This window comes from Sturnira hondurensis, unplaced genomic scaffold (genome assembly GCF_014824575.4).
Source record: "Sturnira hondurensis isolate 20B ecotype Veracruz unplaced genomic scaffold, ASM1482457v3 Scaffold0004136, whole genome shotgun sequence".
Classification (NCBI taxonomy): domain Eukaryota; kingdom Metazoa; phylum Chordata; class Mammalia; order Chiroptera; family Phyllostomidae; genus Sturnira; species Sturnira hondurensis.
In genome coordinates, this window is record NW_028076767.1 from 31,558,905 (window position 1) to 31,575,655 (window position 16,751).

Genomic DNA, 16,751 nt, shown 5'->3' on the forward strand with positions numbered 1-16,751 from the left:
GAAGGGAAGTCGCTGGCAGGCAGTCATGTGGCTGGAAAATGGCAGAGAACAGCTTGAAACCCGGCTGTTGGGCTGCAGGCTTGTGCCCCAACCCTGGATTGCACTGCTTCCCAGCTTCTCTCCGCCCCCAGTCCTGTCTCACCCACAAGGCTCTGTGTATTTCTCTGTTCACCTGTTGCACTGGGAGCAGGTGACATAGGTCACTCAGGAGGATTTCGGTGGGATTCACTCCCCACTGCCCCGTCAGCTTCCAGTCTCCTGAATCACTCTTGCACGCTGCAATGTGCTGGGCAGGAATCTCAGGGCACCTGCACTGGCTCCTGGTTAGGGGGCCGTGTCTGTGGCTGCCACAGGAACGGAGACAGGGGCCAGAAGCTGCGCTTAAGGTGTGATGATACCCAGTCTCTCCATCTCTCTCTCTCTCTCTCTCCCTCTCCCTCTCCTATACTTTCATGTTGAAACATCACAGCATGCCATTCTGTGCTTGGCCATGGGTATAAACTGTGCCACACACAGTTTCTCCCTCTTTGTGCCCATGGTCCAGTTGGGGGAGCAGATGTATGAACAGGCAATGCCCAGTGATATGATGAATGCTGGGCTGGAGGAGACCTAGGATACTGCGGGAACATAGCAGAGGGGAGAAAGTGGGGCTAGGTGAGAACTGATGCACAAGCAGGCGCTCCCCAGGCAAAGGGAAGGAAAGCACCTCCAGGCAGAGGGAACAGCATAGGCGAAGGCCTAGAGGCAAGGAGAATTAAGCAGGATGACAGAGGAATCATCCTGGACTCCCCTCATTCTCTGGCCCTGCATCCAGTTCATCAGCCGTCTTCACGGGTTCTGGCTCTGCAACCCTGGCCAGCTCCCCATCTCAGCCCCACTGGCCTCTGCTCCCACCCTCACTCTCGCCTACTATTGGCTCCTTAGCAGCCAGAGAGATTATTTTAAAGATGTAACTCAGATTGTACTATGCCCCTGTTTATAACACTGCAGAGGGGTTCATCCCACTCGGTGGGAATAGGACCCACACTGCTTACCCGAAGGATCTGCTCTCTCTCCACCAAGACCGGCTGCCTCTTGCTGCCTGTTTGCTTCTCTCTCTACAGCTCCCGCCCCCAGCTTCCTGCTGCTCCCCAAACCCAGGGAGCACAGTCCTGCCTCCGACCGACGTTGCCCCTGCTGTGCCTTCAGTCTGGAACACACTTTTCTTTCACATTCACAACATCACTTCATCAAGGTTTTGGCTTCAGTGGCAGGTCTCTCCTGCCCACCCCGTGCCCCGTCATCCAGCTCTACTTCCCATCACAGCTTTTGTCCTGGCTGCCGTCTTCACTAGCCCATCCGCGTGTTGCCTGTCTGTCCTCATGGAGTGTGAACTGTGAAGGCAGCCACACTGTCTGGCTCACTGCTGTCTCCTTCCCACCTAAAACAGAGCCTGGCATATAGTAGGTGCTCAGGAAACATTTGCTGAGTTCATGACTAAAAGGACGACAAATAGCTTAGCACGGCTGGAGCAGAGAGTGGAAGACAGGAATGGGAAGAAGCCAAGTAGGACCCCAATACCAGGTTAAGGTACAGCCCTTTGTCTAAAGGGCATTTGGAGTCTGGGAAGGGTTGGAAAAGTTTCTCCATGTGGATGAAGAGCCCAGAGAGCTGAAGAAGCAAGTCGCTCGATCATTCCTATTCGGTTCATGAGCATTTCCTGATGCTCTGCTGCGGGCGACTGAGATTCAAGTCCAACATAACTCCTACACTTGTCAAGTTCGCAGTCCAGCGCAGGGCATATATAGGTATAAAAAATAAAAAATGTATGGAGTAGGTGAAAGAGCAAAGCAATACAGAATACAGACATGGCAGTGACTGACTTTGTCTGGGAACGTGAGGAATGTTCAGAAAGGGCTCTGTGAAGAGGTAACATCTGAAGTGGGTTTTGAAGGATGAGTAAGAGTTTGCCAAGCTAATCAAGAAGGGTTTCCCAATGCACCTCAAAGAGCCAATGTCAAGGATGTGGAGAGACAAGAATCCTCACACATTGTGATAAGAATATTAAGTGGTGCGCCCACAGTGGGGAAAAAAGTGGTGGTTTCTCAAAGATGTTAAGACAGAATTACCACGTGACCCAGTGATTTCACACCGAGAGGTACACCCAGAGGAACAATAGCCACAAGGCGAACACAGACCAGTGTCCATCAACAGATACACGGAAGTAGACTGTATGTCAACGAATATTATTCAGCCATAAAAAGGAATGAAGTTCTGATACACATTACGACAGGGGCAAACCTTGGCACATTGTACTCAGTAAAATAAGCCAGACATTAAAAGACAAAGACATTATTGTGTGATTCCATTCCTATGAGATACCTGGAACAGAGAAATGCATAGACACAAGAAGTAGAACATAGGTTAACAGGGGCTGGGCGGGGGATGTGAAATGGAGAGTTAATGGTACAGTTTCTGTTCGGGGTGATAAAAAAAAAGTTCTGGAACTAGACAGCTGAGCTGGTTGCACAATGTGGTGAATGTACTTAATGCCACTGCATTGTGCACTTAAAAATGGTTGACATGGAGGACGCGGGAAATACGTTGGGAAGAAGGTATCAATTGTCCTCGTTGAAGAGGGCTGTCCTGTAACAATGGGGAGGAAAGGCAGCTGCCGACAGATGCCAGCTGCTAAGCTGATGAACTGGAATGGGAGAGACTTTCCTGTTCCCACTGGGCACCACGGCCCCTCTCTCCTTCTTTGCCTCAGCTGGCAACTGAACTTTATTACTCCGGCTAATAGTCATCGTCCATCTACTTGACGCTCGTCACTGCTGACTTGTCTCCATGTATTATCCTGTTTAATTCTCATAACAACCCCCCGAGGTAGGTCGTTTTCCTCTGTCAGAGGGAGAAACTGAACTCACAGAGGCAGTGATATGGCTAACACCACACAGTTCGTAAGTGGAATGGAGCCCAAGCTGGTCTGCCTCCAAAGCGCAGGCTGTCAGCCACTTCTTCACAGAGGCAAGCTGCTACCCGAGAACAGGAAGTGCATACGTGGTACCCTTCCCGGAGGGCAGTGCAATGATGAGAACAGGGATAGATCATCTCTGGTAAGCTCTCGGGGACCCGGAGAGGTAGGCACGGTAAGAGCCACTTTGCAGACGAACAAGTGGAGGCCCATAGAGATAAGATGAGTCCCCAGGACATACAGCAGGTAAGTGGTGGAGCCAGGTCTTGCATCCAGGTCTGTCTCACTTCAAGTTCAAGCCCCTTTCTGCTACGTTATGTCTGCCCATGACACTCCTCTCTCACTCCCAGCCACCTGGGAACAGGTTCTGAACAAGATACAAATAGCACTTGGTGAAAAGGGACACCCGTTCACATGTTCTGGGTCCTGAACTCCATGTTGCAGGTGAGGAAACAGCTCGGAGCAGTGCAGTCACTTGCCTGGGGTTACATAAGCAATAAGCAGTAGAGCCAGATGATAAACCCCAGATGGTCTGCTTCAAAAGCCAGGGCTCTTTTTACTTATCGTGATTAAATTCCTCAGGAGCAGCCTGAGGGCATCAATAGGAGGGGCAGATCCACTGAGAGATCCCCAATATTTGATCTGAAATGAGATGCTTGATCGGAGAGCTGCCCCTCAGCATGCCATGAGCTCCCTCAGCTACATGGCTCCTAACATTAGCTCTTAATAGAAGTAAGCTTCTTTTAGCCAAAGGGGGAGATTAAAATGCTTTTTTTTGTCAGCCCACGAATCTTACAGCTTCTTCTAAATCCTATTGAACTGAGAAGTTGCTACCTTTTCAGCATTCATTCTACAAAATACTTCCAGAGTACCTACCATAGGTCAGGTTCCCTGCTAAACACTCAGATGCATGGCTGGGAAGACGCAGTCCCTTCCCCCTGTAGTCATAGTCTGGTGGGGATGATAGAAAGTAAATAGTTCATTTCAGGACCAGGTGGAAAATCTGAGATCAGGGCAGCTGTGGAATCACAGAAGAGAGATACCCAAGGCAGAACATAACCACCACATCATGATCCAGGGGTCTGGAAGCTGGGACCAGGGAATCACCAAGCTGCTATTACATTAGCCTTTCAACACTCACAAGGGTGGTGACTAGTGTTTGAGATGCTACTGCAGAGAAGCCTTACACCCCCATGACTGCTCCTGCTGGAGAAAAGTTTAGCTAATTGATGGAAATGAATTGGCATCCAAAACCCTAGCTGCAAGGGAGTCTAGAAAAATACGTTTTATCTTTATTTTCTGGGAAGGCACATGAGAGAGAAGTGAAAGAAGTGGAAATGGGTTCTGAGGGCCAGGCAGGCATATCCTGGCATCTGTGGGAAGGAAAGAAGAGTGATCTCGGCTGGGTGAACACATGCCTTGAGCTTCCTCTTCTGTCTTCACATAAAGCCCATTTTCCAGGTCAACACTCTTCAGGTGATGTGGGGGGCCACACAAAGCCCCCTGTCCAGTGGCCCACACAGCCAGAGTGGAAAGAACCTGCCAGACCAGTGAATCCAAGGTCATTTGAGTATTGAAGAAACAGTTTCAGAGAAGGGGTGTCATTGTCCCCACATTGCACAACTAAGCCAGCTGGACCTAGAGCTTGATTGTTCCCATTTATCACTGTGTTCAGTCTGCCATCCTGAGATGTTCTTCTTCACATTCTGGGGCTTATCCTGCCAGGGCTGGGGCTGGGAGGAGGGTAGCTTGTGCCAGTGAAGGACAATAAGCTGGAGTGATGGGAAAAGTTCAGCCTCTGAAGTCAGGCAGATCAGAACTCTCTTCCTGGTCCCACTCCTCCTAGCTGTGTGACCCTGACCAAGTTACTGAACCTCTCTGAGCCCCAGTTGCCTCCTGTGCAAAATGGACATAATGATAGCACAGAGATTTGATGAGAATGCAAGGATATACAGTAGCTGCTCTCTAGATGAAGCAGTACAAGATGTTCTTCAATACTATTGTTCATTTATAAACTGCTATTATTGTTAATAGTAGCTAATCTTCCTAATCTTCCCCTGCTTGAGAGGAAAAAGATTTATAGGTTTTATGGTTCTTTAATCTGTGTTTATTTTCCTTCTATATCACAGCAGCATCAAAAGGCCTGCTCTGTAACTGCTTCTATTGCCCAACCCACACTTGCTGGTTTGGAACTGAACATTTTGGATCCTGCCCCCCGCACCTGCCATAGAAGTCCTCAGCAATACACACCCAGAGACCACAGGTACTCTCCAGCCCACACATATAGATTCACACCAAACACACATAGATTCACTGATACACACACATACACATGATATAAACAGACACACATGAACATCATCAATGCACAGATTGTTACCAGCACTCCTATACTGACACACAAATTCACAGAAACACAAACACACACAACAACAGTGCACATGCAAACACACCCTCTGACATACACACCTCACACCCTCCCAGTTCCGTGACATGTTCAGGAATATTAATAGTCACAGGAAATGGAAGCTGGAGAGCTTTGTGCCTGACTTCCCTTTGAATAACAGGTCAGTGGCAACGCAGCTCCTGGGAACCCTCTTTGAAGGGCCTTTGTCAGTCCAATTCTGAGCCTCCAGCCTGGAATGCATCTCTGACAAAATTATTAATTGTCCGTGATAGCATCTCCCTCTCTGAGTCATCCTTACAAGTTCCTAAAATAATGGCACTTCAGGAGGGAGTTTTCTGAACACTCAAGTCCCTACAGAAAGGTTTCGCTTCCTTGGTGAGGCATTTATGTGCTGGGGAGGGTGCGTGGAGTGACATGGTTTCCACATTTGAGAGAAGTAAGTGGGAGGAAATATCAGACAACTGCTGAGTGCACATCATCATTTAAATAAACCCCCCCACGAGGCACCTTGGCAGCGTTAAATCCCTCTGTGCCTCTGTGGAGGTGTCACAGGACAACTTCTCTTCCCTCTTCTTGCTTTACCACCGAGAAAGGCAGTGTGAGCAATGGAAGTATCCTGAGGTTTGATTCTGCATTTGAGTCAGAACCAGCACTTCTGGACAATGCACCACTGGGCAAGTGGCTTACTTCTCTGAGTAATCACTGTTGTATCAACAGAGTACAGTGATTAAGAACAAGAGCTCCAGAGCCAGACTGCCTGACTCACCCCTGACGAGCTGTGTGATCTTTGGCAAGTTAGTTAATCTCTTCATCTCTCTGGCCTTCGATTCCCTTCTCCATAAAATGAGAACAGCAATGGCACTTATTTCACAGGTTTGTTGCAAGTAGGAAATGAAGATATGCAAAATGCTTAGGACAGTGCCTGCTGCACACTCAGTGCTCAGTGAAGGCTGGCTATCGTTCTCATGCCTGTCAGCATTGTTGGGAAGAGTAAGAGAGATTAAGAATGAGACTGTGTCATAGACAGGTCAGAGATGTCAGGTGCTATCATGATCAAAGTTGGCTCTGCTTACCCAGGGGACTGGTCGTTTTAAAAAAAAGCCAAATATAAACTGTATGTTTGAGATCCAAGAAAAAGCATTGGGACTACAAATGGCTTTGGGGTCAGACAAGTGTTGGACTAAGTCACATATCATCTCCTTAACCACTTTCTGACACTGGGCAAGTTGCTTAACTTTTCCAAGCTTCAGTTTCTCATTCGCACGGAATGAATGTTACTCTGCCAACGTGTCAACGATGCTAAGGATCCTGCAGCAACCAGACAGGATATATAAGATCCCTTTGCAACCTAGGACCAGTGAGGGAGTGACTCTTCTCATCGTTTGGCTGGAATTTGTTCAGGGACTTGCAAGTCACCTTACAAGGCTGATAAAGAGACTCTAATCACCTCGTGGAGCTGATATGAAGACTGACCGACATCCCTCGCTAAGAAGCCTGGAAAGTGGGTTCTTTTCCTGACGCTGTCTAGCGGAAAGCAGCCTGGGCTGCTGCCTTCCTGTGGGGACCGTGCCTCGGTGGTGAGGGCTTTAAAGCACCTGTTTCTGAGACGTCTCCTCTTCTAAACCACCGTTGTTCCTATCTCCCAAGAACAGAGCATGTAAGAATGCAAGGGAAGTGGTTTTTGCTTCGTCTTCGGCCATCTGAAGCTTATTTGTCTTCAGACATTCTGGTTCTATCCAGGGGCTCATTCCTTCTTTCCTTCAGCTACTAGGCCTGAGACTTGCTTTAAACATTGGTCTATGCTTGCATAATAAATACTCAAAAAAAGCTGGCTGGATTAATACATTGCTAACTCCCACTGGCCTCCTCTTACTACATCTTTAGACATTGTGAGATTTATACAGGCAGGAGCTCTAATTATTTTGTGTCCCTGGTGGCATCCAGAGTGTTGTGGTTTATCCACAGCAGGTGCAGCAGTAACTGTCACTTCATGTTTCTTCTACTCTGAGCATTTTGCTTTGTTCTCCTCAAGGCACAGGATCTGATTTCTGTATTCACTCAACTTTCTCTAACATCCTTTTAATAAATCTGCTCCACTGCCACTGATCTCTTCACTGTTCCTTGGATGTACCATCTTGTCCCCACCTAAGACTTTTGTTCCTGCTGTCCCCTCTGCCTGGAACACTTCCCTTCCCCAATATTTACATGTTTCATTCTTTCAACTAACTCATATCCATGCTCAGATGTCACCTCCTCAAAGAGGACTCCCATGACCAACTTCTCTAAAACAATATGCCTTATCATTATTATCTTCTAGCCTGGAATTATACTACACATTCATTTGTACATTTGTTTATTACTTACCTCCCTCACTGAAATGTAAGTTCCAGAAAGCAAGAGACATAGTTTTTTGTGTACTTAACTGTGTCTGGAGCTTCCATAATCATGCCAGGCCATGATACTCAATAAATATTTAAAGAATGAAAGAATGAACAAACACATTATTGCATGAAATATTGGTCAAAATGAATCACCCTGCCAGATTTAATGCACACCCAGCTCCAGTCTGTTCATCTCAGGCCCTGCCTCTCCCTGGTTTCCCCACAGTCAGTTCTGACTCAGAGCAGCCCACAGTCTTGGGTGACAGACATGGATGAAATCAGCAGGAGGTGCAGGGTGGGGGCAGGGGTGCAGGCATCTATGATGGTTGCCCAGGAAGAGGTTGAAAAAAGGGTGCGCAAGTTTTTAAGAATCATTGAAAACAGAACTTCATACAGCTATGGTATCCCATTGTAGAGACAACCAGCCTGTGTGATTATTAAGAACACCTATCTGCCCGGTGTTTCCAGCCAGAAAAAAAAAAAAGAAAAGAAAAGAAAAGAAAGAAAATCCTAATGGGAATAACTGGAAAAAGACGTATCAGCTTTAGATTCCAAGATACAACAAGATGAAGATGTCACTAATAGCCAGGGAAAAGTTGACTCATACTTCCTCCCCTCTACTCTTCCCCTGGGCTTCATTTTCTGCCTCAGCACCTGCGCTGCCTCACGCAGCGTATCAGGAATCTGCTTTTCAGCACCACGGACAGCAATCTGCTGGCAGCCGGAAAGCCAGAGGGAGCCAGAATTTGGGGCATCCATGCAGCCAAACAAATATTTACTGAGCACATCGTGGGGCCAGGCACAGTGGAGAATACACCGATGTATGTGATCCGGACCTTCAAATAGTTTAACCTCTTCAAGCCATCAACATTCACAGACTGACACGGCTGGGGCAATGCCCCAAGCCTCCTGATACTTGGAAAGTGTGGAGAATCAAAGGGAAAATGTCATCCTTCTTAACCATTGTTGAATGTCTGCTCTGTGTCTTCATATGTCATCTAATTTCTCACTAGACTGCCACCCTCAAAGAGAACAGGTCTGCGGTGTCCTGCACCTTGACGCCTAGTAGATAGTAAGTCGTTTTTTAATAGATGTGTGGATGAAGGAATGTTTACAAACCCTTATTTTACTTCTTTCTTTATACTCTTACTTTACAGATGAGAAACCTGAGGCTTAGAAAACTGCCTTCTCATGACAGCTATCAAGTGGATGAGCTTGGATTCAAATCCCGGACCTCTTAATTTCATGTTGGGCTTCGTGAGCCACTCTATGTCCTGGGCACTCTGGGTCCTAACAATAAAAGTGCTAGCCAGAGATGAGTTCTAAACTTAACGTAGACTTAGTGAATCACGACCTTAAGTGAATCACATTTTTTTTCTGGCCTTAGTTTTCCCATTTGTAAAATGAGGCAAGGAGGTCTGTATGGCTAAGGCCTTCCTCATCCCCACCCCCCCAGCCCTGCACCTGGTTTGTAAGGGTACCCCCATGCCATACCCCTGTGCCCCCCTGCCAGGCTGGAGCTCAAGTCTGCTGCAGTTGAGCAAGGGGACCAGCATGGGGCACTGAAATGACTTTAAAACATCTTCCCCCTACCTCTGCAGGGCATCAAATGAGAAGTATATTGATATCCCAGCAGAACCCGTGCTCCTTTTTCATCTTCCTGCTGTAGCCAGAGTGTGTGCGCAAGCAGTGCCGACTCTCTTCTTTTTAGAGTGCAACAAACGAACTTCAACCCTTCGCGGGGAGTAAAGAGGCAGCCCCAGGACACAGAGAGAGTGGAATGAGGTCGTGGTGACTGATCACCCAGCAACCCACTGGTTGAGTAACTTTGGACAAAGCCCCAAGCAAACCTAACTGTTTAAATGGCTGCGGCAGCGGAAAAATCAGTTTGGTTGATTGATGTCCTGCATTTCTAGTTAGTGGGTGGCTTCCAGCCATGGCTCTGCCTTAGCTCCCAGAATTACTCCAGTAAATGATCTGCTCATCCCTAACTCTTCCCGGGAGGCAGGAGAGGGGATCTGAACTGGCTCTCTCGAAGCTTGATTGGGATTTAATGGGGGGCCCGTGGGTATTTGCACACTGGGGGCAGAGTGTGGAGAGAAGGAGCAGATTTGTCAGGCTTGGCAGAAGTGCCTGCCTCCTGCCCGGAGGTGCGGAGGGGAAAATAAAATCAGGAAAGAACTGATTGCAGAGAGGATGCCGTTCAATTATTTGAAAAATGTGGGAATCAAATATTTCATAAAGGCTGTTTCTCTAACTAAATCGGCCTTTAAAATCTCGATTGGCCGAAGAGGGTGTCCAGATTGAAACAGTAATGAGGGTGGGGCGTTTCAGAGGTTTTTTTCAGGGAGCTTAATTCAGCAGGCGGCCAGAGAATAACTGGAAGAGAACACGCTCTGCTACCAGCCAGCCCCTGGTTCTGATCTTGGCTCTGCCTCTGACTGCCTATGGGACCTGGATCAAGTTGCTTAATCCTCCTGAAACTCAGTTTCTCCATCTGTAAGATGGGATAATAACAATAATACTTTCTCTTCCAGCTACCTATTTTTGCGTAATATCTATCCCACATTAATAGTGTGTGACATAACAAAGCAACCATTTTATTGTGCTCCCAGAGTCTTACTTAGGTCAGGATTCAGGACGTAATAGGCATGGCTTGTCTGTGCTGCCCGAAATCTGGGGTGTCAGCTGGGAAAACTCCAATGCCTGGGGGTTGGAATAACCTGGAGGTCTCATCATTCACACAGTGCTTGTCTGGGGTGACTCAAAGGCTGGCTTCACCTGTAACAACAATGAGGACTTGCCTGTGGCCTCTAGCAGTGAAGCCTCAGTGTGGCAACTCAGGGCCCTAAAAGCTAGTTTTCTGGAGAAAGGGCTCAAGTTTCATGAGCTTTTGTGACCTAGACATGGAAGTCACATGGTGTCACTTCCTTTGTACCCTATTGATCAAAGCCATCACAAAGCCACACAGATCAAAGGGAGGGGAATAGATCCCACCTCTGCACGAGAGGAGTGTTGATGCGGAGCCGAGTTTTAAAACCACACATAGATATTATGACAAATGTATGCCAAGTACTTGACGCCATGTACTTGACACAAGCTACTACTCCTGTTTGCTCAGAGGACTGGACAGTTCACTGTGAGAGTTTTCATTGTTCTTAGATAAACTTTGTACACCCTTACCATAGTCTCCAAGACCTGTACAGCCTGGATCTGATTTCTCCTTCAGCCTCATTTTGCCCATCTCTCCTCTCAAATGCCTCACCAGTTGCCTTCCTTCGGCATCTAAAGGCATCATGCCCCCACTCCCACCTTCCAGGCCTCTTTGCTTTGCTGTTTCCTCCACCTGGAACACTCTTTGCTCACTTCATTGCCTGGCAAAATACAGGTAGACCTTAGGTCACTGCTTCAGTAAAATCCTTCCTGATTCTTAACACCTACATTAGGCCCTTTTGTTTTATGCCTTTCACATACCCAACACTTTCCTTTGTAGCACTAATCACAATCACTGGCTAATTACTTAATTAACAGCCATTCTTTTCCCCAGGCTCAACCTGACCACCATCATGTTAACTAATGGACAGGGACTTGTCTGCGTTATGTCCTCAGCATCTAGCACAGGGACTGGCATAGAATAGGTGCTCAATAAATATTTGCTGAGTTAGTGAGTGAATGGATGATTCAATCTTCAAGGCTCTAGATTGAGGCTTGAATCACATTTATTAGTAGTGATGAGCTCATGCTCATCAGAAAATCTGATTGGCTTTAATGTCATCCTGGGGCTCAGGGAGACATCTCTAGTATTGAAAATGATAATTCTCGGGGTATACTTTTGAGGGTTCATCTCTTGGAGAGGCCTCAGTGGTCTCCATCTCAGGCGTAATGTATAGGAAGGAGAATTTAGGGGCTGCGCAGCTGGATTCTGTAAGGTGCAGTAAGAATGTTTTAACATGAACTTGTCTGAGCTCAGCTTAGTTTTAGCCAAGTGTTGCCAACACTGTAAGCACTAAACAAATAACTAAACCATAGAACTGTATACACTTAACTCATACCATGTGTGTGAGCACTTGTGTCCAGCAACAGAAAGATGGAGATAAAGAGGGCAGACACAATTCTTACTCTTACCCTACAGGCAAATGGTGGAGAATTATTCCAAAAACAGTCAACTAGAGAACAGTAAAAGTTCTGTAATAAAAGAATCCCAACAGCCTGTGAGAGAATAGGGGTGACACTGATTTTGCCAGTGGTGGGGGAGGTAGTTAGGGAAGAATTTCTTGAGGAGGTGACATCCAAACAAAGAACGCCCAGGTATTATTGAAAGGAAGAAGGAGGTGATGCAAATGGCTCCAAGAATGGAGTCACATACAGGGAAAGGAATGAAAGAGAAAAATAGCAGGGCTTCTTCAAAGAAGTAGAAGGCACAAGGTGGGGCTAAGGAGCAGCCAGAAGGCCTAGGAGTAAGGACATGCTCCAGGCCATGTTGGGGAGCCTGCACGTTCCCTAAGGGCAATGGAAAATCTTGGAAGGGTGTTAGGCAGGAGCCTGATAAGGCTTCCTGGTGGAGATTAGATGATATGGGAACACACTGGAAGCAGGAGACCAGTCAAGGCTGATCATTGTCCACATAAGAGGTAATGGTGGCCTCTACTTGGGTGTGATGGTGGAATTAGAAGTTGACAAGCTCCAGGGATACCTGGGAAGATAATGGTGATTCGTAAGAACTAGGAAGCAGGGCATAGAGGAGAGTTGAGGAGACCTGCAGGGTTTTATCTTGAGCACCTAGATAAAAGTGAAGTCAGAATCTCAACAGTCAAAGCAGGTTTTAGGAGAGGAAGGTTATGAGTACAGCTTTTGACCTATTGTGTTTGAGGTGCATAAACACATACGTTTTGAGATGTTATGCTGGTCCTGGGATATCCCGGCCTGGAATTCCCGAAGGTTTGGCTTTATCTAAGGAGTGAGTGGGGTCTTGAGGAGAGGATTCCATCTCAGCCAAGGGCCTCCTTGAAACTTAAAGTCTGTCCCTGATGGGTGTTGCTCAGTGGGTTGGGGGTTGTCCCGCAAAGCAAAGAGTCACTGATTTTATTCCTGGTCAGGGCACATGCCTGGGTTGAGGGTTCAGTCTCCCATTGAGATGCATGTGAGAGGCAGCCAATCAATGTATCTCTCACACATCAATGTTTCTTTCCCTTTCTTTCTCCCTTCCTTCCCCTCTCTCTAAAAATTAATAAATAAAATCTTTTTGAAAAACCCTTAAAGCTTGAATTAGCCTCCAGAGTTTCCAAAATCCAACCAGCTTTTCCAGGGATCAACACAGCATATACACAATCTCCCAGCATGTATCTGCTTTTCGGTGTAAAGAGAACATAATGTAAGAATTCAGAAACTGTGAGTTCTCATTAGAGCTGAGAAGTAGTGAGTTCTTCCCCAGTACTCGTATTTAAGGTTAGACCTCAGAGAGATGTTGTATAAGAGACTCAAGTTTTGGACAAGTCATTGAGTCAGACGACCTTTAGAGACCTTTGGACCCCTGATCTTGACTTACTGTATTCTTGTATCTGCTACTTAAAAAACAAACTCTCCCATTACCTCAATTTTCTCCTCAGCAGAAGAGAGGGCAGAGTCATAATTTCAGAGAATCCTTCTAGCTTAGTCACTGTAACCGTTTCGTCAACAGCCTCCTTGTCGATAGATGCAAAGGGCCCTTCTCAGTTCTTATCCAGGCTGATCCCTGCTTCACGGTTTACACTCGTAATTGCTCTCTTATTTCTTGACTCACTCTCTCTTTCAGGCTTCCAAGACAAAGGAAGTGCTCTGTCTCTCTGAGCACTCCTCTCGTGCTCCTTCATGGACTTCTTCTCTGCTACCTGTCCCTTAAATGGGGCTTCCTCTTGTCTTCTCTCTCTTAACACATTCTTATTCCACGCTCTCACCACCATAGCTTCCATTCCCGTTAGTTGTATCAGTTGGAACACTTTCACTGGAAAAGTGTAGGAAGATTAACCCAACATAATTTAGGAAGATGAAAACTACTGGCTCACATGATTGAAAAGTCTAGAGACCAAGCACAGACTGACCAGGGCTCAAAAAATGTCCCTTGCAGCCATTTATTCCCAGGACCTCTCAGCTTTGCTTCCTCTCTTGCTGACATATTTTCAGATGGCTCGTCCTTTAGGAAAGGATCTTCAGATCTTACTTCCTACCAAATTAGCTCCAGTTACAATGGGAACCAAGGGTGTCTCCCCAAGATAATGGGACAGAAGCATTAGACCTCATTCTCATTGGCCAGATTGGGTTACAAGTCTAACCCTAAACCAAACCCTGTGGCCAGGTGGAATGGGACAGGGTAATTGCTTGAGGCCATTCAAAGCCCATTTCTTGAGTTGACAGTGGGTTAATCCCTCTCTTGTGCCCAAGAGTCGGGGACAGTTTGCCAGAGGCAAACAAATGGTAAGTGGCAAAAACAACAGATGCTAACTGCAACTGATTACTTCCAAATCTATCCGGAAGCCCACGACCCATCATTTAACTTCAGGCCCAGGTGATAAGTTGTCTCTGACATCTCCACTTCAATGTCCCACCAGTATCCCGAACTCCACACGGTCCAAACAAACCTCATTTCCTTCCGATCTGCTCCTCCATTTACGTTCGCCCTGGTAGTGAGTGACATCACCCAGTTACCTGATTCAACAGCTTCGGTGTCATACTTAACTCCCTTCTTTCTTCCACCCCTACATTGAATCAATCACTGTATCCTCTTAATTTTTGTAAACTGTTAAAAGTCACGTATGCCTACTATAATCCCTAGAGCAACCACTGAAAACTGTATAGAAAGAGATGTAGTAAAATAAAACTAGAAAGGTTTAAATAGAAAGGTTCAAAAAATTCAAAATATTCAAAGAAAACAGGAGAAATCGTCACAGCCTTTTAGTCAGGCAGAGCGTTCACAGATTCAGCCCCAAAAGCACCATCCATTAAACATTTCTGGTAAATAGAATTTGATCAAAGTTTAAGATGCTTGCTCTGCTAAAAGAATGAAAAGACAAACTCTGTGTGGGGAAAACATTTGCAAATTACATATTTTGCAAAGCATTTGTATTCAGATATGAAAGAGCACCCAAAATTCAACAATAAGTCATAAAATAGGCCAACAATTTGAAGCTCCGCTATAGAGTTCTCATACTCAATGAGCCCTCATACATTGCTGGTGGGAAGGAAAATGGTCGAGCCACCCTGTCCTTCAATAATTGACCAGCGAATTGTGTATCATCGATATAATGTTAATGCTACAGAGAAATGAAAAAGAATGAACTGTTGATATGCAACAATATGGATATATTTCAGATGCACTAGGCTGAGTGAAAGAAGTCAGCACCCAAAGGTTACATAATGTATAATTCATTCCACTTGCATGATATCTCTGTGGCAGATTACAGGGATGAAGAATAGAGCAGTGTTTTTCAGTGTTTTTCAGTGTTTTCCCCTAACCGATTCTGCTTGTGGCTATGTGAATGTTACATGCAGTAAACGTCATAAAACAATCTATTCAAAAAGTTAATTCTACTGTGTGTAAAAATAAAGTTCTAACCCTTTGTGGCAGACAGTGGTGGAGTGACGCCCACAAAGTTCTTTCCGAACAGCCCAGCCTTCATTTGTGTGAGTGTGAGAGCACCACACAGACATTTTCCAGGGCTCATGGACTCAGCAAGCCCAGGCCAGCGCTTCCTCTCAGGGAGCACGCCATGCCTTTCCCTTCCCTCTCTTCCTCCCCCCAGGAGGGTGACCTTCGCCTTCTCTCTCCTGAGCAGCCAGGGCCCTTCTTCTGTTGCTGGAACTTGTTTCTTGAGCCTACACAGCCCAGCTGGCTCACTTCCACTACCTCTGTGACTTTCTGAATAAGCTTTCCCTTGTAATTTGAAAAAAGAAAAGAAAAGCGAACGCAGGAACAATGAGACCGTCCTGTTAAAAGTACTTCGATGTGAAATCCAGCCAATGAAGAGATAAATCAAAATAAAGAATTCAAAAACGAAAGGACTGGTGGAGAGCACTGAATTATTTCAATACATAATTAAGACTCAGCAACTCCAGTAATAATTATGGTTGCCAAAAAAGATGTCAGTGTTCTGAATCTTGACAATATGAAAATAATGAACACAGATTGGCACGTTGGGAGAGAGAAGATGAAGAGAATTTTATGGATGCTAATGCCCATCATGTTTCAAAACAGGGGGTGTTTCCATGCTCTCTGGAATAAAAACATAATTAAAAACTAATCTCTTGCATGTTATATTTTTTTCGTAACCTTAAAGTGATTTTTAAAAACATTTTGAATTATTGTGAGAAATACAGAAAAGTTTTTAAAAAATAACAGAATCTGGAATGCTATTCATCAGTGGCTTTTAATGTTAACATTTTACGTGATCATAATACAATTGCCCAACAAGGAAATCAACATTGGTATCACACCATCGACAACACTGCAAACCTTGTTAAAATATTGTCAGTTTTCCCAGGGCTGTCCTTCTTCGTGCCCAGAATCCCATCCAGGATCTCACACTGCATTTGGTCGGCGTGTCCCCTTAATAATTCTCTCAGAGTGACCTGTTAAGAAACAATATCCCATGGGTGAAGAAAAATTATTTGAAAATCAGCAATCGCCTAAATTGTACTTCAGTTTTTTTTTTCTTTAAATTTAGGTAATGGTACATTTAATACTTTTATTTAAAATAAGACTGCAGTAACACCAGTGTCACAGGAATTGAGTAAGGGATTCATATTTTAATATTGATCAGAAAAAGAAGCTGATCAAGTTGCTGAGATGCTCTCTGAGAGCATTGTTTAGCCCAAGAGAAACGCTGTGCCCAGGGACGATCGTAAGTGAAGGGAAGCCTTCGAGAAGTTTTCAGCCCAGGAGTGATCAGATCTGTGCATTTCGAAATATGCTTTTGTCATGGATGAATCAGAAGCCTAAACCCAGAGGAGACAAGTTGGAAGGCTATTATAATAATAG